General features: G+C 46.5%; 1 pseudogene across 1 annotated transcript; it reads left to right on the top strand.

Annotated features, from left to right (window-relative positions):
- The first annotated feature begins 460 nt into the window (after positions 1-460).
- Positions 461-26646, top strand: LOC149364749 (Na(+)/citrate cotransporter-like; annotated as a pseudogene). Its single transcript, XR_016289218.1, has 13 exons — positions 461-639; positions 3001-3150; positions 4011-4126; positions 5332-5498; positions 6458-6527; positions 13251-13427; positions 14380-14502; positions 19490-19567; positions 20960-21064; positions 21580-21760; positions 23740-23902; positions 25419-25556; positions 26235-26646. The product of XR_016289218.1 is annotated as a Na(+)/citrate cotransporter-like (transcript).
- Positions 26647-26874: the final 228 nt, after the last annotated feature.

Below are 26874 nucleotides of genomic sequence, written 5' to 3'. Positions count from 1 at the left end.
GCGTGCAGAAATTCGGCGCTGACTATAAGCACGAGCAGTTGGCGACACCCGTGGACCCATCAAGGAGACAGCCGAAAAGCTCCTTCATATTTTCAAGGTGCGAATGCCGCGATGAAAACGACCACCTTTTCCATTTGACTCTTGCCAAACGGTTCGCAACAACTCACCCGCCCATTCATTGCCCCCCCCCCCCCCCCTCCCCCCTGTGAGGTTAGAAAGAGCAAAGATCCGGGAAAGTAAGTACGCCAGAACACGTGTGACTTTTATGCGGTGGCGTATCAGCGCCGTTGAACCCGTCTTTCGGTCAAAGCACCTTTATTTACGATTTTTGTCACCAGTGTTTATATCGTTAACGTGATCCCGTCGGAGCACTATCCTGACATCAGCGTCTTCGAGCGCTATAGCCAGCGACGCTGTCAGCAGCTCCGCGACTACGCACTCTTCTTTGCTGCGTGCAGTACACCCAGAGTTGAGGTCAGTCGCTCACGGCACTTGCTGAGGGCCTACTTGGCTCATCTAGGTGCGGCGATGACGACCCTGAAGAAGAGTCTGCTCCTGGTGTTGGGACTCTGGAGAAGAGTCCTCATGATCGTCATCCCGTTACTGCTGCTTCCCTTGCTATCGATGGAAGACTACGTGGTGAGTCAGCATGTTTTTTTTCTTTGACCAATTGCTGGCTCGAGCAGCGAATGACCTGGTTAATTTTCCGCCTCAAACATTCAATTATACAATAATCACTGTATTTAGGAGTAATTGACACACAGAAGGCTACCATGTATGCACAGGCGTCTGACTATGTTCCGCAGTCGCAAGAAAATTCTTATGAGTTCTGCAGTATGCACACCGCTGTTGATGCTTAGTGTGAATTCTACGCTCTGGCTGCACCCAGTGCGATATTCTGTAGGCAGCTAAAGTTTACGGTGTGCGCAGGTGTGGAAGAAATGTACTTTGACTAAGTCACGCAAGCTAATCGCCTGAAATGCCCGCAGGTGTAAGCCGACATGTGTGCCACCTCCGCTGGTAGCAAATCCATGCAGGTGAATAGGCTGTGAGACAGCGCGACCACAATTTATTATTTTTTTTACAAAGAAAGCATGAGCCGTAAAATGTTTCTCCCGAATGTACATAGACAACACGTTTACATTAAGTCGCCTAGCCACGTCTTCCAACAAGCGGTAAAGCTCCAAGACGAAATGGAAAAAAAAAAAGCATGGTTCTGTGTCTGCTAGAAGGGTTCGCCTTGCTCTAGGCTTAGGTTGCTGCACCAGACGAGTAAAACGAGATCTGAGATGTACGCACGCACGAGCATGCGCAAAGTAGCACCCATTCAGCACTTTCTTTTAATCCAAATGAGGTCTGTGCCTTATATAAAAGTCAGAAGAGGTTTCCTTTATGGCATCCTGGTGTTTAATAGACAAACCAAAATGAATGCCGCCAAGAAGCAGAAGCGTGGAAAAATTGCTGCACTACTTTTTAGAACACTCCTCGCCTTTAATTAACGAAATGTTGCTGTGCTTTCGTCAGTATGTCGAACTGGTGTCTTGGATCGCGGAGTTTTTATTTACGCTTTGTAAAACCACCTACCTACGATTATAAAAGAAAAATCAGAGCTGACGGACCTCTGGCGATCCCTGCCTCTCCTGTCCACGCTCTCTGTTTTATTAGTTCACGTACACTTCAAGTTATTTGACAGTCAACAAGAACAAGTTTCGCATATCAGTATCTATAACTTATCACAGGATCCGCGAAGTTTCGATCAGGAAACCAAAATTGCGTGTCTACGATGAAAGCAATGTCGGACTCGCTCTTTCTCACCTGTCCAGGAAAATGCGGAGTTCGAAGCGAAAATTTTCTGGGAGCAAAAAGAAAAAAAAAGCGCTTAAAAGTCAGAGTGTAAACGGGCGAGCGTAGTAATGTGTTTGAAAGAGTTACAGCTCCCATGAAGAATTCGCTAAGAAGGAGAAGAGCGGCTGCAAGTAAATGCTCCGATAAGGAAGTTGCTACGAAAAGTGGCTGGAGCGATAACGCTACCATGACACGTGGAGTGGTAGTAAAGTTGTTTTCTTTGTGATTACAGAGGTGAGAGAAAGAAAGAGGCACGGTAAAGATAACAGAGAGGGACTGCAGCCGAGAACAAAGCATAAACAGACGCACTCATAAATGCGGTCGCTGACCTAGAGGAGCATAGTGGAATAAATAAAAACGCCACGTAGACCTTTTTAGAGTTTTCAGATTACGCGAGGCTAAGGTGTACTTATTTTTCAGAACTGAGGGCGCAGTTGCTGCGACCATGTGCGAGTTGTGCACTTTCTATTGCAAACACTGGCAAGTCTTCACTGCTACCTTTACTAAATTATACATAGTTATTTGCGTTTTAGGACTTTGATTTTGAGAAAATTTGGAACGTGTTCCCCAAAGCTTATTCATTTCAAGTTATTTAGAGAGTAACGGAATTGTCGTATGCAACTTGAGAAATCTGTTGCTAGACCGGGAACATCGTCATTTTCTTGCGTAACGTGAGCAAGTTATAACTCAACAGTACCGAATGTTTCAAGTGATTCCGTCTTTTGAAATTCGGCGGTTCGGGTTTATTATTTTCACCCCTTACCAGAATAACTCGTCACTATACTAAACTTCACTTTCGCTCCACAATACTGCCCCCCCCCCCCCCCCCCCCCCTGTTCAGCCATAGCATGTACGGGTCATTGAAGGCCGTCGCGGTTGGATATATACATGTTGGCATTGTCACGAACCAGACTCACCGCAAAATCGAAGCTTTTTCCGAGATATCGATCACCACCTTCACTGTACCGTGCATGAAGCAGCACTCAAAATCCTTCGGTGCAGTCAGTGTCTCTAAGAAAATGCGGGTTATCTGCGACAATGTACCTCTTTTATCGAGAGCTGCTGTAAGAAGTGCTCGACAAAAACGTATTTCGAAAAGGCAACAAAGAGTGCACAAAAGAAACAAAAAACTCATCGTTCTTCCATTTTGCGCAGAAATCCCGGTGCGCCTACGTCGTTGGTGTTGTGGCCCTTTACTGGATCGTGGAGCCGATCCCGCTGGGCGCTACGTCACTCATCCCCATCGTGCTGTTCCCGATGCTCGGAGTTCTCACCACAGAAAGAACCTGTCAGCTTTACATGAATGTAAGCACACTAACAGGCAGTGATGAAAGTTTACCTCGTGTTACGTCTATTTAGGAGATTTTAGCAACTGCAAATAGCCTCTTTTAGCCTGCCGCGGTGGCTGATTGGATTTATGGCGTCGTATAACGCGTAGTTCGTTTCGGGACATTAAACATCGCATGGTACCGATTATATTTGCACTTGTTTTTGCTGCTTTTGGTTTTCACTTCGCTGCTTGCGGTTAGAACCCACTGTTAATAGACAGATTTAGTATGCCGGGGACGCAATAGTGGAGACGTATAGCGGTTTTATGTACGAGAGCTGCGCATGCGTAGCGGCAAGTGTTTGGCCGGGTACGCAACAGGCGTTCGTATGCGCAAGTGCGTGTCCGATATGCTAAATCTCTCCATTATTAAAGATGATCTTTACTTGCTTCTTTAGTATTGCAGAGTGATGTGCGCTGTAGCTTCCGATGTCCGTGCTGTGTTTTCGTATGTTTTGCTAGCTAACGTAGCAACCTTTGCACGTTTTATTTTCTCCTGCAAGCAGCAGCTTACGCCACTAACAGGCACCTTTCTGTGCATATTGGTGTCAATAAAACAACTATTTTTTCACTATGTACCACTCCAATGAATCGGAAATTACTCGTGCTTTCCCACTTCAATTGTTTAATTAGGGGCGTTTCCCAACCGCGGTTAAAAATTGAGGCAAGAAAATTGAATCTTGTATATTAAGTTAGCCAAATGCATAATTACTCTCAGTCTTTACTATTTGTCGATAAGGTCATATTTTTCTGTTTGTTTTTCTTAAAGGTGCAAGAAAAACGGGGAAAAAAAAGAAGGCGAGAAATAATCCACCTTTTCCTTTTTACCTGCTTTCAGGAAACAAACATAATGTTTGTGGGTACCCTGATAATGGCCATCGCCATCGAGCATTCTCACCTGCACCAAAGAATCGCACTCAAGACACTGTGTTTGTTGGGCACTGGCATAAAGACGTAAGTCCGACTATGATTTGTTTTATGCGCTTTTATATACTGCAGATGATTTAATAAAGCTTATTAAGCAATTATTTCAAGGGAAAAATCGTGAAACTTAGTGAGCGGATTGCTGTGCGTGCTTATAAACCGAATCGCGACTTCGACGCATAAAACGAATAGGAGAAGCGAGTCTAGTTGGTCTGGAGCAACATCCTGTCATATTCTGCGCACAATCTGTCTTTGTTCTTTTTTATTTTTGTTACCGCAAGCGGCATCGCCATTCACGCTACGTTAGAGACTATAAGCAAATAAAAAGATATAAGGAGCAAGCAGATGCTTCAGCACACCTCACTCCAAAAGTCCCTTTCAATACAGAAAAGTAAAGTGCCTGCTGAAGAGAAAGATTAGCAGCTCTACGAGCGTCACCGGTACAAATGTGTTCTTGATCGAAGTGTTTTTCCAGGGCTCTGAGAGTCTGCGGTCAAGACACGAGGAAGATTGCGCAATATTTGAACACCGGGATAACAAAATTTCCGGCGCAATAGTCTATCTGGCTGCTTCAGCGTGTAGTTCAAGCATCGGACATCCTCAGGTTCTAAGGTTGTACGAAGGTTCAAAGCTCGCCCAGCTGGGTCCAGCTAGCGTCACTGAGCAAGTATAAAACAAAATAACGGATGATTTAGCTTGGTTAGGCCAAATGCCGCATAGGGGCGCTTGCGCTTGGTGTGCTTTCGCTCGATTTTTCATTTCAATCGAATTTTTATATTCATAGGTCGCTGGGAGTCCTCATACCCACTCCTGGTGCAGCGGTGCAGCGATGCGCCACTGCACTGCGATGGCTGCAGGTGCTGCCACCGGTGGGCGTTATGCGGCCCAGGTTGCTCATCCCGAGTGGCACATCATTAATTTAATTGCATTTAATTTCATCATTAATTTCACTACATTAATTTTGTATTCAATCATACAAAAAAGTACACTCACTCACGCGTGTTATGCACTGCGTCACATGCGTTCTCTGAACAAGCTCTCCCAATCCCAGGCAATCATAGCTTAGAGCTGAAAATAGAGCGCGCTCCCTAAGGTTGCCATTACTTTGTCACGCTATCCTGATTTCACGTCATTCACTTTTGTTATTAGAAGGTAAAGCACAAAACAGCTCGCCTGTACTGTAACTCCTTCCCACACCAAAACTTGCACCTGTTACACGACCATGCATCCCGCAGTCTGGTGTTCGGCCTGATGTTCATCTCCATGTTCCTGTCCATCTGGATCAACAACGTGGCCATCACCGCCATGATGATGCCCGTGGTGGATTCGCTGCTGCAAGAGTTGTTGCAGGAGAAGCGAGGGGCCTTCTCTAAAGAAGAAGCAGACGGCGAAGAAACGCTCGGTACCGCATCTTCAGTCCTTCCTTTACGAGTCCCATACATTATTATGCCACATCAAAAACGTTCCTTAGATTATTTCGATTTCAGTATGCAATCGTGTTTACCAGTGCTGACGTCCAAATAGCCAATGACGTGTCGTTAGAACAGGAAATACTAAATCAGCGGGCAGACGTCCGCAGGTGTAAACTTCTCACATGCAGTTGATTTGATGAGCATCATGGCCATGCTAGGGCGTAATGAATGCGAATTATTGAGGCGATGGTTTTATTTTGGTTTGGTTTCATGGGGTTTAACGTCCAAAAGTGATTCAGGCTATGAGGGAGGCTATAGTGTAGGGCTAGGCATAATTTCGACCACCTGGAGTTCTTTGAAGTACACAGACATTGCACAGTACACGGGCTCTCCAGCATTTCGCCTCCATCGAAATTGCGAGCGCCGTGGCAGGGATCGAACCCAGGTCTTTCGGGTGAACAGCCGAGCACCATAACCACTAAGCCACTGCGGCGGCTCAGTCGATGGTTCTTGACTAATATTATAATGTTTTACGGTATCCGGCGAGGATGCGCCGCCATTCCCGACTGCTCTGCCACTCAAGGGCTTCTTTGTGGCTCAGAATCTTAGTCGAGGGAACAGTATAGTGGGGAGCGCGACTAGATCAATTAGTGAGGCAGTGTTCGTATCATCATCATCAGTCTGACAACACCCACTGCAGGGCAAAGGCCTCTCATATCACTTCGATTAACCCTGTCAGCCACCCTATCCCCGCAAACTTTTAATCACATCCGCCTGCCTAGATCTCTGCCAGCCCCTGCTGTGCTTGCCTTTATTTTGACTTTTCATTACATGCTTTGGCCAAGCTCATTTCTCGCGTATAGTGCCACGTGGTTAACACGTAGCGTAAATTTTCCATAGTTAAATGTCTGTCACTATACGTTATTTTTTATCCTGCTTTTGAACGAAGGTATGAATGAACACGGTGAAAAAGCACCTGTCGTTAATGGAAACACCATGCTGCTGCCGCGCCAGGACAGGTGCGTACCACTTTTTTTTTTCTTATTTTATATACAGCACAGGGATGTGCCTAGATTTGCGTTTTATACATCACGAAACGATAAGTGGTCTCTGATCTTTTTGTCAGCGAATCCGCAGTTTTTATATGTCTAAAATGGGCAAATTATGTATGTTATATATTTTACAGGTCAATCACGGATACAAGAAGCAAAGATAAAAATAAAGAATAAAACAGGATGAAAATGTTGAAAGTAGAGAATGTTGGGTCTAAACAACAATGGCCTCTGACTGATAAGAATTTATTTCACGGCCGTTTACAACACCTTAAAAAGAGAGAAACTTTAAACAATACTGAGAGTTCGAGCACTGACAGCTGTGGATACGCACATACACAACTGCAACTTTGCTTCAGGATATCCGCTATTTTTATGACCACAAAAGAGAAACAATTATTGTTTTATCTTGAACAGGGTGATGACGGACACACAAAGCAAAGATTAAAATAAAACAGAACATAAAAAGTTTGAAAAAGAGAAGGTCGGGACAAAGCATCGTTGGCCTCCGACTGACAAGCGTGTAATACACGGCCATTTACAACACCTGCAAGTAGTGGAGCAAACAGCAGTGAGAGATCGTCGCCACGGTTGCTCAGTGGTTACAGCGTTCGGCTGCTGACTCGAAAAACGCGGGCTCGAATCCGGCCACGGCGGCTACATTTCGATGGAGGCGGAATGTTAGAAGCCCATCTGCTGTGCGACGACAGTGCACGCCGAAGGTCCCCAGTTGGCCGAAATTGGCCGAGGCCCTTTACCAAGACGTCCCACATTGCTTGAATCGCTTTGAGCCCTTAAACTCCGTGAACCAAATAGCGAGAGATCGAGCACTCAAAGCTGTGGATACCCACATACATATCTGCAATTCTGCTAAATCGTTGTTTCACGAACTGTAACGAAATTTAGAATTGGTTTTGAGGAATGGAGATGTCGCAGAAACTGTCTCACTTATCTCAGTGGACATCCAAACCGCGCAGTAAGGGAACGGATAAAGGAGGGCGCGAAAGAAAAAAGGAAGAAAGAGGTGACGTAATGCAGCTCTCCGGCGGAGGTCTCCGGAATAATTTTGACCGCCTGGGAATCTTTAACGTGCACTGACATTGCACAGCACACGAGCGCCTTTTGCGTTTCGCCTCCATCGAAACGCGCCCGCCGACCCATTAGAAAATGTATTATTAGCCGACTGGAGTGACCGCATACCAATCTTTATTTTTTTTTTCATGCACTCTATACGCAAGAGGCAGAGCGAACCTCATGTCAACGCACTGAGCACTTATGATGAAACAAAGAAGTTATTTAAAAAAATAACAGCAAAACCACACTGGGACCATGTTTACTGCCCAGAAGTTCCTGTCGTGGCGTACTATTCACGTAAAGATAAATTGCGAACCTTTTAAAGCAGTCATTTCCAGCAATAGCATTGATGAAAAGTAAGAAAGACAGAGGGACATGAATTAGTGGGGCACTTATAAATTCAATCAAGGAAAGAGATAAGCTTTTCGCTTCGTTTAATAAAATTAGAATTCCAGACGTTTTAAATAAATAGAAGAAACTCAGAAACGAGCTTGGACATAATTATAATAAGCTTATAGTTATTACGAAAAAAAAGTTCGCAACCGTCACCGACAATCAACGCAAAATGTTGAATACTTAACGAATTCAGCACGGCAGCCAATAGAAGAACATCAAGCCAAGTCTGCCTGCAAGAGCTCCACATACGCGTGACTGGTCGAGATCACATAAACTAAAAAAAAAAAGAAGCGCGATCTGTTTGCACATATAAACCATATAGCCTGCTCGTTAAGGCAGCGAGCGTTTTTTAAAGGCCGCAACGACTTCAGATATTAACGATGCAGCAAACCTCTAATGTGATGTTAATATTCGCTGCGGGAATTGTTGGCAGGCCAACAGTGGGACTGTAAATAGAGGCGGATAAGTGCACAGTGGGTGATAAAAGAAATCGAAAAGAAAAATGTTTAGAAGCTTTCGCTCATGCGTCGATTCTATCTGCCAAAGAATTTCATTGCGCATGCAATCACCGTGTTTGCATGCAATCATCGCGTGCAATCACTCTTGACAAAGGTCATGACACTTTTGCAGCCGTCTTTAGAGCAATATGTTACAGAATTGTCGGTTATTCAGCAAAAGGTCAAGCATTCACAACTTTCGGCCCTCTGTATTCCCCGATTGATTTACAATCGTTATAACCTGAACCTTAATTATAAGCCCCGATCAGATTATCCTGTTGTATGATACTTATTTATATCCTTCGCACAAGCCATTTCAGCAAGTCAGCGTGAGGGCATACAGCAAAGTGTGCGTGAAATTAGGATGGTGTAATGGCATGCTTGTTGTCACTCGCCCTGCACTCACCCTACCGTACTAAACAAAAGTGCACCTGTAAAACAGTATCCCCAAAAGGAATTAATCCCCCCCCCCCCTCCGCAGCTTTGAGTGAGTATCACATGACAAAAACGTCATTTCTTTGAGCAGCGGCATGGTGATGCCATCCTTTGTTGAGGCGGATGACGACAGGTTTCATTGGGCCAGCACAAACAATCCCAACCTCTGGTGTGTAGGGGGGGGGGGGGGGGGGCATTGTTGTCGATGATAGCGGTATTTTCTTCGTGCGCCTGAAACCTTTGCAGTTAGTTCTCTGCACGATTTCAGTGGAGGCCTCGCAATCACCTAGCTGCTTTTAGCTGGCGGTTCATCTGGTAACAGTCATGCCCCTCCTGGCTTCCAGCCATCCACTCGAATGCCTTCACGTTTTATAGAGCCCTTGGATTTTCAGGCGAAACTTTTTGCTTCCTATTTTATGCACCTGCGGTAGAGATTTAGAAGAGTTGAGGCTAAAGCAGGTTTCTTTTTACCACAAAACTTCATTTTTAAATTTCTATTTTGACACTAGAAACAGCTGAATTAAGACACCACGCGAAAATGAGAAGAAACCTTAGATTCAATTCCCCAAGGCCCTCAAGGTTAATGTTTGGTTGTCTAGGTTTTGTCACGCTCTTTGACCCTGTCTTAGTCCTTGCCGAACTTCCATGTGTAGTTATACACCACGTGCCCGGTAAAAAAAATCCCAAACATAAAACACAGGTTTAAACAAATCCATCCGGGGTGATCACTTCCTTGTCTGCACTGCTCCAAAGCTGTCGTCCGTTTGCGGATGGCATTACTAAACCTAAAAAAATTGGCTGTTGTTTACCTCTGGTTAAACCTGGAGGATTGCGAAAACAACATCTGCCCGTATCCATATATTGTTGCCTGAGCTACATTTCCCACAGTCTCGCCGTTTCGCGTGCTCTTGCACGACCACACTGAGCACGCGCGTGGAGCAAGTGACGTCACTACGCACAGCTGGCGGGCCTCGCTGCGCGCGCTCGCCTTCCTTTCCATAAAATGATCTGAGTGTAAAACGTTGACAACGCCAATGAACACAACGAACGCCGATGTCCTATGGCTTCAGCGCCGCATTTCTGGCACAACCTTGTCAATACCTGCAGCTCACATCTTTTTCTCATCACCCCACGTACCTATAAGCACGATTCAGGCGTCCACTGACCCAGGGAGCCATTATACGCACTTCCTTTCCTTAAAATGATCGAAGCGTAAAACGTGGTCAACGCCAACGCCAATGAACGCAGCGAAAGCCGACGGCCTATGGCTTCAGCGTCGCGTTTCTGGTGCAGCCTTGTGAATGCGAACGCATGCAGCGTACACCTGTCACTACCGCCACCTAGCTTAAAGCATGGTTGAGGTGTCCACTGTTTCAAGAGGGCAGTTATGCGCCTTCCCTCTGGTTCAGGTGTCCACCGAGATGTGAACTCCTCGCCCTCACCTCACGCTAGGTATATCCTGGCATAGCAGAGCTAAGCCACTGCCAACTTTATATACACCACAAACCACGCAGGTGGCGATGCGCAATCGCTACTGCGCATCAGAGAGGGAGAGAGAGAGAGGGAGACTGTCGGCGAGGCGATGGAGAGCGCGCGGCTCTTCCGGCGGCGGTCCCCGGCGCGCCAGCTGTGCTCCATGTGACGTCACCCGCTCCTCGCGCATGCGCAGCTTGGCCTTTCCAGAGCTCCGCGAAATGGCTCGGCGACTAGCGTAGTGTTGCTTTCGCAACAAAATAGTTTTTGCGGTTCGAGTACATGTAGAGGCCTAGCAGCTCCAGAATAAGCGCAGAAAGCTGCAGATACATAAGCAGGTGAAAATGAAAACACAATAAAAGTTTTCAGAAGAAAAAAAAAACAACAGCATGTGAGTTCCTGAAAATTTTCCCGTCAGAAGCCTTGTAGTTAGTAGAATCACGTACAGCCTACCCTACCAGTGCCTCAACAAAAACGAAATACAACAAGCGGATGCCCTGCTACGCAAAGCGTATAAGACAGCGCTCCGACTTCCGCGCAACACGTCAACCGAAAAACTCATGGCCCTGGGATTACATAACACCTTTGAGGAGCTACGAGAGGCGCAGCTTGAGTCGCAAAAACTCAGGCTGTTGCAGACAACGACTGGAAGAGCGCTCCTGCAGAGGCTCGGATACCGCGAGCAGATGCGAGAAATGACGAGGACGGCAACGATCCCCGACGAGCTTCGCAAGACCCTCAAGGTAGCGCCAATACCAAAAAACATGGATCCCAACCTCCATCGAGGCAGAAGAGAAGCGAGGGCCGACTTCATCGAAAGAACATACGCTCCTCAAGCCACGACCGTGTATGCAGACGCGTCTTGGAGAGGAGGAGACACCAAAATCGCTGTGGCGGCGGTGGTCGATTCGTCTTTACGCGAAATGACCAGCGCGTCTCTCCGAGGCTGCACAGCTGCAGAGTCCGAGGAAGTAGCCGTTGCTCTAGCGGTGGCGGAGGGCTATAGAACCGGGCGGTCGCTAACAATACTCACCGACTCTCAAACAGCCTGCCGAAATTACATGAATGGCAGGATAGGTCGTCACGCGCTCCGTATACTCCTCGCAGCGAGCGACAGAATTAAAAACCAGGAAGAACAAAGCGACAAGATCCCACACAAAATTGTGTGGGTACCGGGGCACACGGGGGTGGCAGGGAACCAAGAGGCCGACAGGATAGCTCGAGGATACATTACTTTCCGAGCATCCGATGAGCCCGCGGAACTCGCGCCAGCACCCAGGGATTACTCGGCCATACTACAAAACTACAGAGGCAGAAGATTGCGGTATCCCCCACCGCACAAATCTCTCAGCAGAGAGGAAGCTGTCACTTGGAGACAATTACAAACAGGCTCTTTCCCAAACCTACATATACTAAACAAAATGCACCCTACCATATACGCGGACAAATGTCCCTGGTGCGACGGAAAACCTACTCTCTATCACATCACATGGGCCTGCCAAAAGATAGACGTGGTCCCCAAAATACAAAACCCGAGTGCGGAGCAGTGGGAGACTCTGCTGTCCAGCGACCGCTGTGAAGACCAAGAAGGTCTGGTACAGCGAGCTCAACGGGCGGCAGTGGCCAGCGGAGCCCTGGACTGAGGGCAACCGACCACTGATTAGAGGCGGACGACTTCGACAGAGAAGACTCCTGGGGGTAAAATCAAGGAGAAAACGTCTCTGAAGATGCTCCCAAACCGCAGGAAAAAGGACTAGAGTAAAATAAAGTTTTTCCTTCCTTCCTTCCCGTTTATAGCTTCTTTGCTGCATACAAGGTTTGATTTATGGTTTGTGGGGACTTAACGCCCCAAAACAACTCAGGCTATGAGAGACGCCGTAGTAAAATGCTCCGGAAATTTCAACCATCTGGGGTTCTTCACCGCGATCTGACATCGTACGGTACACGGGCCTGTAGAATTTCACCTCCATCGGAATTCGACCGCCGCAGCCGGGATCTAACCCGCGTCTTTCGGGTCAGCAGCCGAACGCCATAACCACTGAGCCAATACGGCGACGAGTATACAAGGATGTTATGTTCCACATCAATGCAAGTGCTTACTCTATATTCTCATAATAGTAAAATGACCCCCGAGTCCTCATTCGCGCGAATTCTGCGATATTAGAGACATTTAGCATAGCAAGTACCACCGATACTACCGCGTACCGTTCGTTGCTAGTGCGCATGCGCTGACTGGTCCCGCAGTGGCGAAGCACTAATTGTAAGTGGTAGCGATGGCGGTACGCGCTATGTTAAACGTCTCTTTTGTGAAGGACAGTCTATTTCGGGGTTGCAGATAAAGCCCGATTTATTTTTAACCCTTGGACGAGCCATGCTTGTTGTAAGCCGTCTTTCATTTCTGGCTCATGACGAGTCCAGCTTGTCGTGCGTTTTCTGGTACTCTGTGTCTGGTATAAGGCCAGTATGGTTCGCGCAAAGCATTTTTTGGTTTGATGATAGATGGAAGCAGGGGAACTAAATGACCATTTTGGTACCAAGTTCGGGAAAAAAATGTGGCTGTTAGGAGGTTACAACATTAAAATAAAGGATCCTAATTATGGACTACGTATAAAGAAATGTAGCGTGCCGCTTTGCGCATCAGCATTTTACACGAAAAGAAACGTCTACACAACGGCAAAATAGTCTGTCTAGATACGTATAGTGCAGAGATTGCTCGCGCCTTTCCAATTAGAGTCGTTTTTAATTAAAAATGCGCCGTCAGCTGTAGAAGGAAACATCGGTTTCGACATGGCGCTTTGGTTCTTTCACTTTGCAGCCACATGGTGTCCATGGTCGCCGTACCGATCAGCCGGCGCAACCGCTCCGACGAGTGGCAGAGACAGCGCATCCGAGTGCTGCTCTACCTGAGCGTCATCTACGGTGCCAACATCGGCGCGATCACCACGATCACCAGCGCCGCCTCCAATGTCGTCTTCAAGTTTGTCGTTGAGGAGTGAGTCCAATGCACTGACAACCATCGAAGGACGCGTAGAACGCGCACAGTATACCCGATGAACACGTCTGACGCGAAGAGAGAGAAAAAAAGAGAAACAAAGGTCTTCAATGAAAATGAGATTTCTGGCAGCTTGTCTACCAACCCCGATTTGTTACTTTGAGTAGGGGACGACTTTTGAGGGAGTAAGGTGACAGGAGAACACACACGATAGCAAGAGAAAAGAAAAAATTGTGAAAAAAAAAATGATGAAACTACGGTAGAGAGTTTGCAAGTTAACATAAATAGGGTCAAGAAGGACAGTGTCTGGCAGATAAGCAAAGAAAAGTTAAGCGTAGGACTGTTACTATCTATTTCACTACGAAGGGCAGGGTAGGAGACCTAATGTACGTTTTATTGCGTCATTTTCGTAGGTGCCTCCCGTTTAAGCAATCACTAAGTTCTCTTTCCTATGTTGGTTGGCCATTTCGGAAAAATGCACTGCGCAGTTTCCTCTGAACCGCAGTGTTAACGTGCTGAGCGTGCTGTTAACCAATTCCCAGATGTGCAATAGGGTCAATTACAAACATTCACGCAATTAGAGTGTACTGCGCAGACGCTCAAGGTCGCAAAAAGGTAGACGTTTACGGTTTGGTTTGGTTTTGTTTATGGGGTTTAACGTCCCAACGCGACTAAGGCTATGAGAGACGCCGTAGCGGAGGGCTCCGGAAATTTCGACCACCTGGGTTTCTTTAACGTGCACTGACATCGCACAGTACACGGGCCTCGAATTTCTCCTCCAAAGAAATTCAACCGCCGCGGCCGGGATCGAACCCGCGTCTTTCGGGACAGCAGCCGAGCACCATAGCCACTGAGCCACCGCGGCGGCTAGACGTTTACGATTTCTAGTTTTATTAAGCTTCACTGCTGCAGCATACACGATGTGCATTCGTAATACTGTGTGCCTTTGCAGCCTCTACGCCGAGCGGGCCCCTGTGGACTATGCTCTGTGGCTGTTCTTCGCCTTGCCATCCACCGTGATCAGCACAGCCATCGTCTTTGTCGTCGTGCTGCCTGTGTTCTTCCGATGCAAGAGGTACGCTCTGCCTTGGCATCGCTGAGGGAAATGTACTATCGATAACGAATGAAATGCCAACGGGACAATTCAAACACGATCGCAGACCGTTGCGCCGGTACGGCTAAAGGGAGCTGTTTCGGCTTTTTGGCGGTGGCAGTTAAAACCGATTTAGAAAACATAATTAGAATTTCAGTGTTTCTAGTTCACATCCATTAGCTCTTGCTTTCCTTGTACTTTATCTATGTTAAGTGAACATGTTTAGTTCAAGGACACCTGATAACTAGCTGACTTAGGAAAAACGCCGCCTCTATTGGGAGTCGTTTTATAGATGAGGGTTATTCATTTTGGGAGCGTGATGCTGGAGGGGGAATGGGAAAGAAAAAATAAGGGGAGTTGCGCAGCCCTATAACTGTCTACAATTATAATAGAGACCACCGCAACGTGGCTGCGCAGGGGGAGGGGGAGAAAATAATGTTAGTAGAGGCCGGCGGGGCTGGAGAAGAGGACAGCCCAGACCAATGCCACGCTGTGTTGTTCGCGAGAGCGGCAGCTTCCAGCCGCTACTTCACTGTTTTTCATGCCTCCTAAGTTGTGTAGGAAAATTCCGAGTGCCCTTCGGTATCCGTTCCTTTTGTCGCCTTAAGCTGGAGATAAATTGAAAGCCTCTTGAGTTGGAAGCGTTTGCAATGAGTAGGATGCCTCGGTGCGCGGGGGAGCGGACACATTGAGGCACCCTGGAGTCGGCGTGAGCGCCTCTGCACGTGACTGCATGGAAGGCCGTTCATTAACGAAATAAACTGAGACAGGCGTGGAGGCAGCGAAAGTGTTCAAAAGAAGTTCTACGCAGTTCTTCATAGCGCGCAGAGCGTCAAATCGCGCTGTACTGCGAGCACGACATTTTCTAGCGCCCGCGTGCACATGAGCGCGCAGATTCTCGAGGGGGTTCACCGCAACTACCACAAGTAGAAAACAGGGACCATTGTCGATCCTGAAGAGCTTTCGGGGGCTGCAGGCAAGGAAATGTGCCCTTGTGGCCTTTTATTTATTTATTTTATTTTATTTATAGATACTGCGATCTTGTACAGATCATAGCAGGGTGGGACAAAACAAAATACAAGCATATAAACACACACAAATTCACAACATTTACAGGCACTTTTCAAACAGAAGTAAAGAATTTTGATTAACAGTCTCGCTATTAAGTTTATTCCAATCAGTAATTGTCCTCGGAAAAAAAGAATATTTAAAGCAGTTATTTCGCGCGTTCAAAGGGGTGATTGTTAGTGCATGCCTTTGTCTCGTGTTATAACCTGAGGAGTAAGAAAAATAATTAGAGGTATCAACTTTATAATGTCCTTTTATAAGCTGGAAAAAAAACTTTAGTCGACAAACACGATTGCGCTCAGTGACGGGGGGTAACCCACTTCGCCTCACGAGCTCACTTATAGATGCACGGCCATATGAGTTAAAAACAAATCTAACCACTTTATGCTGTATTCGCTCTAATTTCTGAATGTTTGTTAACGTGAAAGGGTCCCAAATGATTACGGCATATTCTAGTAATGGACGGATGAGAGAATTGTAGGCCAGTAGACGAACACTAGATGGGGATGACTTTAGGGAGCGCCTCAAGAAAAATAGCTTCCGCATTGAGTTTGCTACTACAGCGTCTATGTGTTTTGACCACGAAAGGTTGTTAGTAATCCATAGGCCCAAATATTTATACTCTGTCACTTCTAATAATGATATGCTGTTAGTACCGTACACATAATGAAGAGGCATTTTCTTGTTTGTAATTTTCATGAACACGGTTTTTTTCAAAATTAATGCACATCTGCCATTTGTTGCACCACGCAACCACTTTCGCTAGGTCATTATTTAGACGCACCTGGTCGTCAACTGAAGACACCACTTGATAAAGGATACAGTCATCCGCGTACAGCCTCACGCGAACTGAAAGATCTGCCACAATGTCATTAATAAACAAAAGAAATAAGAGTGGTCCCAAAACAGAACCCTGGGGGACGCCAGACATAACCCGGACACTGCTAGAAGAAATATTGTTCATAGTGACGAACTGACATCTGTTCGAGAGATAAGCTTTAATCCATGCAAGTATCCTGTCATTTTTAATGTAATAACTTAATTTATGAATTAGTTTGTTATGTGACACCTTATCGAATGCTTTACGGAAATCCATGAATATTGCGTCTGTTTGTTTTCCCTGGTTAATCGACTGAGCAAAGTCATGCACAGTTTCAACTAACTGTGTACTTGTGGAAAACCCACGCCTGAAACCATGCTGAAAATCGGTAAGTACTTTGTGCTGTTCCAAGAAACCTAATATATGTTTATGAATTATATGTTCTAAAATTTTACATGATGTGGAAGTTAGAGATATGGGTCGGTAATTCTCGATGTGTGCTTTTTTTCCGGTTTTGTGCAGAGGTTTAATCGCGGCTGTCCTCCAGTCATCCGGTAAAGATCCGTCATGTAAAGATCTGTTGAATATTACTGTCAAGTACTTTGCGCACCACTCCGCATAGCGCTTCAAAAAAGTGTTTGGTATGTTATCGGGACCTGCTGATTTTTTGACATCAAGGTTCAAAAGCAAGTTACAAACACCAGTCTCTGAAATTACAACATCAGATATGGCAGGGAGTGCTGCAGAAAAGTTGGGCAGGCATCCATTATCCTCTGTGAATACTGACTGAAAAAATTTGTTGAACGCAGAACAAACAACAGCCTCATCACGCACACATTTGCCGTCTACTATGAATTCGTTCGTGGAAGAAGATTTGGGCGTGATTTGGCGCCAGAATCTCTCGGGAGACGTTTTAATGAACGAGGGCAGGAGCGTTCCGTAATACTTTTCTTTGTCGCAAATTATTTTCTGCTTAAGTTCCTCTGAAATTGCTTCCACAATTGGTTTTAATGATGAATTCCTGCTTGATTTCTTTTTTAACCTTTTAAGCCTTCGCTGCAAGCGTAACGTCTCCCGAGAAATCCAAGGATTGCGGTACACAGACTTTTTTGCAATTTTGGGAACGAAACGGGCAATACAATGGGAGACGATCATTTTAAAAGTAAGCCATAGGTCATTCACACTATCAGTGCTATTCCTAAAATTCTCATAACATGAATCAAGCATGTCCAGAATAGATTCGTCTTCCGCACGCGAAAAATTGGGAAAAAATTGCACGCTAGTTTGACGATCTGGGTACACATTTGACAAGCTCAGCAGCACAGCTTTGTGATCGGATATTCCGTTTGTGACTTCACAGGCTACCAAATTGCGGATGGCACCACTGACAAAAAATAGATCTAGAATTGATCCCGCGGCTCCTTGCATTCTCGTAAAATTATTTACTACTTGCAGCAGGTCAAATGTGAACACAATGTCGAGCATTACAATATCAGCATTATGGGCAGAGAATGATGAAAAGGTGAAAGTTGAAAGCGCTCTCAGACGCGACCGTCGTTCCGGAGGGAGCCATCTTGAACTAACCGGAAATTCTGGTGTTTCGGTACGATACGACGCTCCGCTTAGCCATTGTGGCAGCGGAACTGAGTGGCCGCTCCGATCACCCGCTAGACATCGCGGGAATGCCGGGAAGACGAGGTTTCTTATTTGGCTTGGCTAGCATTAGACCAAAAATGTGGATTCTGCGTCTGCAACGGCAGCTGCGCCACGATGCCCTTCTCTGCACGCCATAGAGTTTCGAAATACTAACTAGCGGGAAGCTGGCGCCACTGTCTATGTGAGTTGCTTGAAGAGCACTTCACCAACCGCGGGAATGCCGGGAAGACCAAGTTTCGTGCTTGGCTTGGCTATTGTTGGACCGAAAACTGGATTGTCTCTCGAAATTGGTTGTTGTGCCGCGATGCGCTCCTCCATGCGCAGATTAAATTATTTCAATACTGCAATGTTCACTTCTTCAGTACATTTCACGCAAGTTGAAGTTCGCTGTTAAGCTGAAATGGAAACTTTCAGGGCATTTCTGTGAGGTTTTCTCTTAGCAGTCGCACTGTTATGGCCGAACCTACGTATCATGCCCAGCAGTAGCCAAGCCAAATACGAAACCTTCTATTCCTGGCATTCCTGCACCTCTCCATACTGGGCGAAGTACAGCGCGCCTGCCTTCCCTCTAGTTAAAATATGAGAAACTCTTTGCTGCTAACGGCCAAGCGTACTGTGCATGCGCACTTCAGCGCCTGCTCAGCGCCTGAGCGGAGCGTAAAACCGGTCTCCTAATAGACAAGGGCTCTCGGAAGAACCCCCCCTCTGGAAAAGTAGTGTGGCAGCAACTTTCCGTTCGTAAATCCCCATGGTGGGTCCCTATAGTCAGCAACACCAGTGGCAGCCGCCCGCTCGGATCTTTAAAGACGCACTATAAGCACAAGATTAAAAAAAATACAAACAATGTCAGGTATCACTATATAGAAAACTGATATCGCACTTTCAAAGCGACAATTAAGCCGACGCTTCACTATGAGGTTAAATTACACTGTCTTCGATCTCTTGTTCTGTTTTGAACTGTCTCGTTTGCATTTTACTTAGCCCGACAGCATGCACCATAACCTATTGATGATGAACGTTACAAAGCCAGAGCCCACACGATGTGCTCTTTGGAAGTATGCGTCATGTGTCACACCGTACTAGAGAACAAATTACAGCAATGTAGTAACTAATCTTTTTAGCGAGATGTGGAAGGAATGGAGAGCATGAAATGTCAATGACGATTATGAGTGCCAACAGCAATGGAGTGACCTACAAATATAGTGGTTAAATAGAATTTCAGTAAAGCCATTATGTTTAAATATTTTGTTTCTGACGTGCAGTAGTTATGAGTATAAAGCCGTGCAGGCTTGAGTGCCCCATGTCCACACTCGACTTACGTGTTTGTTCTCTATTTTTTTTTTAACGTTTCTTGCGCAAATATTCAACCACACTGTCACCATCCTATTGAAAAATACACATAAATAAATGCTTTGAACAATGCAGGCCGGACCTGGGGAAAGAAAGCAGCAGCTCCGCCATGGAAGCCGTTCGTCGCAACTACAAGGCTCTAGGGCCCATGAGGTACGCCGGTGATGGCAACGCACGAGGACATGAGCCGACTCTTGCGCGCAAAAGGCAATGGAAAAACGCATACACGAAAATGAACCCTCTCTTATCGACCATATCAGACCTCTACTGCTATGCAAAATTCTTTTTAATCTTTACTTTTCTTATTCTATTCGAATTAAGCTCTTTATATTTAATCACACTGGCTGGGACACATTTATTTTTCACTCTTTTTGTATTAGTCCTTCCTCAGTAATAATAAGTACCTACACATGAGAGGAAATGTGGAGTTCCGCTGAATGTCAAAAACTTCTCGCATACCCGACAGCAAACAAGCGGACACGTGCGACGCTGTATATCGCACGCCTAGTGATGTCACATCGTCGTCCGCACTCTCCCCTCTTCCTCGCCCTTTCCCCTCGCTGTATGAAGACGCCTATCTTATATACTGTATGTGGATGAGCGATCGCCTTATATGGATGTATTAGCGTGAAGCAAGCCGTGACGAATGGTCGTGGGTGGCGCACATCCACATCCCACAACCCATGAATGCAGGGTTACTGTGCCCGGATGCCAACTCTCTTTTAAGAAAATACATTAACTATAGAGCTTAACCATGGCGCTGATGCGAGTGTGACATCATAACCGCAACAGACATCTCACACTCCTTACCCAGAGTAACTAAACACTCCAGCTCGCGCCTGATATTGGCATCAACCCAGGAGTTGCTGAAATTGCACTACCACAATGGTGAACGTCAGGGAACTTTTTTTATACTTATAGTGCAGCATGCATTTCGCTCTAGGCTTTGTTCCTCTGCAGTGATCTAAAACAGCTTCTTCGTGATAGACGCGAGAAAAAAAAACGCAGATAAGTGTTTCAAGTAACCAACCGCTGTTTCGAAAAGTTTAAATTCGTCCTGTTTTCACGAAAACTATCGTATTTCAAAGGTGCAGCCGTCGAGCGCGTCTTTCTTATCGGCTGAGTCTGTTGCTGTATCCTGAGGTCGACTGCGTGCCTAGAGAACTGATCTGGCTTTAACACATGGTCTTCTCACAAAGCTTGCGTTCCGTGTACGTCACACGAAGCAAAGGCACCGTGGACGTGTCTGTCGCTGGGGTTGATTCATACAAAACCGCCGAAACTGGCAGTACCGCACCTAAACCATGAAGTAAGTTCAATAGTAAAGTCGCTGTAAACGGCACCTCTTAAAGACATTGTTCTCTGTATAATTGTAAATATCTCGTCATTTTGTAGCTTTGGAACTATCTAAGTCCGGTTGCACGCAGAATGACGAAAGTTCTTTATCATGCTAGAAGATTGGCAGGGGCAGGAAGTTTCTCACAATTTTAGTTGCTTTAGACGGCAGCACACCAGTGCTCTTTCCATTGAACACGTGTTCCACAGGTTCCACGAGTTGGCCGTCCTGCTCCTGTTCACGCTGCTCGTGTTCCTCTGGCTGTTCCGGGACCCTATGTTCGCCAGAGGGTGGGCGACCCTGTTCGATTCCGTGTGAGTTCATTCACTCCCCATAGCGTAAAATTACAGAGGCGATTAAGTCCATTCACAACAAAGAACAACAGTTCTGAGTGAGGAATCACTTCGCCCGCTTCGCACGGAGGTGACAGAGATACCGTTGTCACCTTCTGGCGCACTGAGGGTGAACAAGAGCAAGAGTGGAATATTTTTTTTTTTGGGGGGGGGGGGGGGGGGGGGGGGGGAGGGGCTAGTAAAAAAAACGAACGCAAGTGAAGGTAGGCACCTCTTTTAAAACGTACCTTAAGAGTTGCCCTGAAGCTATTCGGACAGACACATGTGGGACAGTCAGCTGATAGTATCCAATTGTAAAATTAAGTCAAAATAAATTTTTATTTGCAGTTGTCTGAAAATATAATACGAACTATTTAGTGGACACCTATGTGTTGTTGTGGTCATTTTTTTTGTTGTGTTTCATTTGCTTCTGCAAGGATGTACGAACCTCCAATTTAGGCTTGTATTCCGCCTTCCCCCTTTTACGTCAATCGCAGAAAGCCCAAGGACGCCACGGCAGTCATGATACCCGTGGTTCTGCTCTTCATGATTCCCGCTCGGCCTTTCGAAGGAGCCAGGAGTCCCGGACTTGTCACGTGGCCTGTGGTGCAGGCCAAGCTGCAGTGGAGTGTCATCCTGCTCATCGGCAGCGGCTTTGCCATCGCCGAAGCCATGCGGGTAGGGCAGCGCCTGAGTATGCGGGTCTCGACGGGCTGCTTATCAAGCAGTATACAGTATGATGAGATCTGCAGGTGATCCCTTTAGGCTTAACGTATTCCAACTGAAGGGCTCTAACGAAGTTTATTCATCCAGCAAGGCTGACCGACATACATTTGCTTAGATAGCAACTTGGTTCGTCTAACCCGAACCTTGACTTTTAATGTGACTATCGCACGACAGAGAGTTCATTGATTCCGTTCGGTTGAAGCGAAAGCGATAACCACTCCCAGGCGATAACTCTCAAACCAGGTCAGCCTCCGATTTCAGTTTGTTGGGGTTTAGATTCGAGGCGTTAACTATCACGCTCACCCTGACCAACAAAATACCACCTCTGGGCTCACAAAGCGACGTCGTACAAGCGGCCAGCCAGAAGGCAGTGAAACTATAACTTTCGTGTGTGGCGTCTAAGATTACATATTCGGTAAAACGACCTGACAGAGAATCAGCAGTGCGATCCACGAAAAGTAAAGCAATCGCATTTTGAAACCACCGCGTAGCGCTGTGCGCTGTTTGATACAGCGGTTCTGTCATCATCTCGTCCGGTACTCCAGTGTTTACAGCTCGTCTCTATAGAGACCCGATACTCCAGTGTTTACAGCTCGTCTCTAGAGACAGGTCAGGATACATTTTGCGAAGCGAATCCACGCCATAGCGCATATACTATGTAGACTCCCTGCGATGAAGTTTTGCTATCGCAGCGTAGCAACGCACAACATAGCGACGGAGTAAGCATTTTGTAGGCGCACCCTGTACTAAGGTCCCTCTACTGCCTCTACCTGCAGTGCTTTTCCACGCCAACCGCCTGCGCTTAACGGCATAATCTTCCGTGCTCTGTCGAAGCCGCATGTGCCGTGCGTGAGCTCAGGAACTGAGCTACGTCGAGCATGCCTAAATGGCAAGAAATCTTATTACCACACGGCGCGCCTCTGTAATCGCTCAGAATGAGGTCTCGCGTTTGTCGCGTCCAAAGCGGCTGACGACAGCAATTTTTAGGCGCGCATCAGAACAATATCAGCGCCTCCTGACCACTGCAGGTTGCCTATACAACGCGGGCCGTATACCACGCGCGTCCTTATTGCCCAGACTGCTTCTTCGGCGACGTTATACGGGCGTCAGTGGATCCGACCGACGCGTGCTTGGAGCTGTGGTTTTAAAACGCATCAAATGCATGCAAACCACAGACACATCTGCGCGGGTTGCACCTGGAGCCGCCTCAGCTCACTCGCATCGTATACCATAGATTAAAGGATTGAATGCATAGCATTTCCACGCCCATTCAACGCGATAGCGTTGAGTGTCCGGTTCAGCGCAAAACACGCCGTCGTAGTAGACCTGTGTCGAGAAAATCGGGATTGGTCGAGATGGTCATGGACGTCTCACCACATGACCCCGACACGATTCAAAAGAAAAATGGTCAAGCCGGGACTCGAATCGCTGCCCTTGGATCGCTGAGCAGGGAGCGCTACCGCTCGACCACTGTGGAACGTTCGTTCGGCTGGGTTAAAGGCAGGCCTTGTGTTAAATACAACAAAAATAAAAAGTAAAAATAAAGTAAAGAGCAGTGTCCGTGTCTGCGAAGTGATATACGGAGGACCCCGGGCAGCTGAAAGGACCTATTAAAGCTATCACGTCATACTCTTAAACCAGACCTTAAGTGCCACCGAATTTTAATCGCTTTAATATCGCTATTCTCCGCATACTTAATTAAGAGCGATAGAGCCACCCAGGAAAGTATAAAAACAGTAGTTAAATAAGTATCCGTGCTAGCTAGCCACCTAATACGAACAGTGCGTTTAAACCAACAGCTGGCACTTGTAAGAACTCAACTGCAAGGTATTCGCTGCTGCAATCCAACAGGAATAATACCTGCATTTATGTGCTACTCATAAAAACGATGTTACTGAAGAGAGTCAGTGAGTCGGCGGGGCACCTTGCAGGTTTCCGGTCTGTCCCTGCTCCTGGGCCAACAGCTCGGCCACCTTGCCCACCTGCCCGCGGTCGTGCTCATGATGTGCCTCAGCGTCATGTGCTCCTTCATGTCGGAGCTGGTCAGCAACGCCGGCACCGTGACTGTTTCTGCTGCCAGTGTTCGCGGCGCTGGTGAGTGGAACATCGTCTAAAGGAAACTGTCAACACAGTCGCTTTATAGAGACGCTTACCAAATACAGTACATACTGCCCGGGAAGGCTGCAGTGCACGCAGGTCTTGATTTTATGGTAGCCAGACCAAGACGGAGGAGAGACAAATGTTACACACACACACACATCGAGGAGCTGTGTTCCTTTGTTGTGTGCGCTCTCCCTTTGGTCAGCGCGCCATTTATACTTCACTTGCAGCGTACTGGATGCACATATTGTTCTTCGTTGTCATATTGAAGATAGGAACGTGAATATTTCGGAAAAAATCTGCCTGGTCGGGAAGCGAATTAGAAAGAAATATGTACATACACGGATAGAACACAGCCCCGAGGGTGGTTTAATGTCCGAGTGTCTTTTGAATGTGCCAGGAATCTATGAGCTGTCGCTTGAATGGATTGGGCTCTGTGTCTGCAACCATAGCGTGCCCCCAAGGCTCTCTTTCAAAAATGTATGTTCACGGCCTCCGCGGCGTTGCAAAGCACCCGCCGCAGCGCGCGGCGACTGCCTTCACTAAGTGAGCGGGTGTGCTTACGCCTTCTCACACGTAAGCAGTCTTAAGTGTATCTGCCGGTGGCGTGAGGGGACACTATGCTCGGTATTTCTTTTTCGTTATTCTTCTGAAAGCACTCGGTCAATCTTAAAAGCATTATCGTAAATGATACGTCTTTTTTTTTCATACTAATTATATTGACCTTAACGTCTGACTAATTTTTAATCCTGAACCTTCACGCTTACGTAACCGCCCTTTGTTTGAGATACCAATCGTCCAATTGGTTTTTGTGAACGTCTATAGACGATTCATATTATTACCTTTTCTGTCTCAAAGCCCTAAGGCGTCAGAGAGAGTGATTGCGCCTGTATCGATATCTGGACGGATACTGCCACATTATAGCAAATTAGGTTACTAAATATGTTGCTAGAACTACTGGCACATCTGAAGCGCCACCTTTCAGTAGAAAACATAACAAGCACTTATAAAAAAAAAAGCACGAGCCCCCCCCCCCTTCCCCCCCCCCCCCGCCAAAAAAAAAACTTTAATTCAATACGCCTCCCCTTTCCCTCACCGCCAGCTAGAAGAAATTACCTTGGGCTCCACCTGAAAAAAAAAATAAAAAATTCTTGGCTACGTACATGAAATATACCTATTCTGGCAATAAAATTTCCCGCTAAAAAAATCGTGATGTTTTCCTCTGCATTTCTGTGCAATTCGCATCATGCTACTGTCTATACTTTTCGAATTATTAAATTTATACTTCTCTTGCTACTTTTGGGTCGCCCCGTACATAGTTTCTGACAGTCAATTGGGCGCGAGTAACGGATGCTCAACTTTTGTTCAGAAATATAAAGTGCCTGTGTTCTATTATCTACTGTAAAAACCTTCTCTTTCCAGTAAATCAGTCGAAGAAAGCTTGCAGCGTATTTCGGGGTCCTAGCACATGAATGTGAGTCATGCCATCCTGCTTTCTTTATCTTTGAAGGCCGAGGACCTGCACATAAACCCACTGCTCTTCATGATACCGGCAACGCTTACCAGCAACTTTGCCTTTTTGCTGCCGGTGGGGACCCCAGCGAATGCCATCGTTTACGAGCACGCACGACTGAAGATTTCAGATATGGTAAGCCCCAGCAAGAAATAGAAAGATACAAAACATGACGCGGCCAGGGAAGCATCCTGATCAATAAATGACGAACATATCGACACTTCAATGTTAAAAATCACCGTTTTTACCCTCAACGATCATTAGTTATCTTGACTTCGCATTACATGCCCTGCACAAGCCCTCTTCTTCGTCCTTATTTCGACTAGGCTGTCATTAACCCGATGCTTGTTCCCGAACCCACTCTGCCTGCTTCCGTTTTCTTAACGTTACACCGATCATTTTTCTTTCCATAGCTCCCTGCGTTGTGCTTAACTTAAGCTGAACCCTTTTCATTAGCCTTCAGGTTTCTGCCCTATAGGTGCGTTCCGTTGAGATACAGCTGTTATATACGTTTCTCTTGAGGGATATCGGTAAACTGCCATTCATGATATGAGTGTACTTGCCAAATGAGCTCCGCCCGATTCCTATTCTTGTAGTTATTCCGCTCTTGTGGTTAGGGTCTGCGGTCACTACTTACCCTAAGTATATCCACGTAAAACCTAAGTGAGCCCAACCCAAATGAAAGGAACATAATAACTGCAATGCGAGCGTCCTAGTTGAGCGTCCTAGTTAACGCCTGAACCTATCGACTGTGCAGCCACAGTCTAGATACTACTGATTAACGACAAAGCCCGCTTATTTCTGCACTCACAGGTTCTTCCTGGCCTCTTGGTGAAGATAATCACAATGTTCACCACCGTGGGTGTGACGTACGTGATCGGAGATCCAATCTTCGGCATGTTCAGTGAAGCAGACTGGGTGAAGCCTGCGTTAGAAGCCAACTTCAGCAGCGCTGCCGCTTCGGCCGCACGTTAGGGCTTGTGGAAAAGAAAGGACCCACCTCCGACGTATGCACTGCAACGGGAAGCGACACGAATGGAAGTGCTTCCCAACTCTTCTCAACCATCTTCGATCAGCGACGCTGAACGCTTGTGCAGGACCAAGGCTGCATGTGCGGAAAAAGAAAGCGCGATCTCGTGAGGAGCTGCGCATGGACAGAAATGACCATGTTAATATTTTACTGTCATCATCACAATCATGGTTAACAATAAACATACTTAATCACCTTTTTTGGACTCCATCAGAAAAATAACACAGAGGTAAGCCGGCATTAGAAACTGCGCGTCGAGAGGGAACAAGGATACGGAGCAAATATTTCCACAGCCGTGTTTCGAACTGCACTTACTGATGATTTCGCATTACGGCTCATCTTCGAAAGATTCAATGCCGACTCCGGACCACTGAGAGTCGTGCTGTTCGGAAAACAATTTCACTCTGGTTGCACGTCAACCGC

This window comes from Amblyomma mixtum, chromosome 2 (assembly GCF_055824585.1).
Source record: "Amblyomma mixtum isolate Tamu chromosome 2, ASM5582458v1, whole genome shotgun sequence".
In the NCBI taxonomy this organism is placed as follows: domain Eukaryota; kingdom Metazoa; phylum Arthropoda; class Arachnida; order Ixodida; family Ixodidae; genus Amblyomma; species Amblyomma mixtum.
This window is presented reverse-complemented; position numbering and strand designations above follow the sequence as displayed.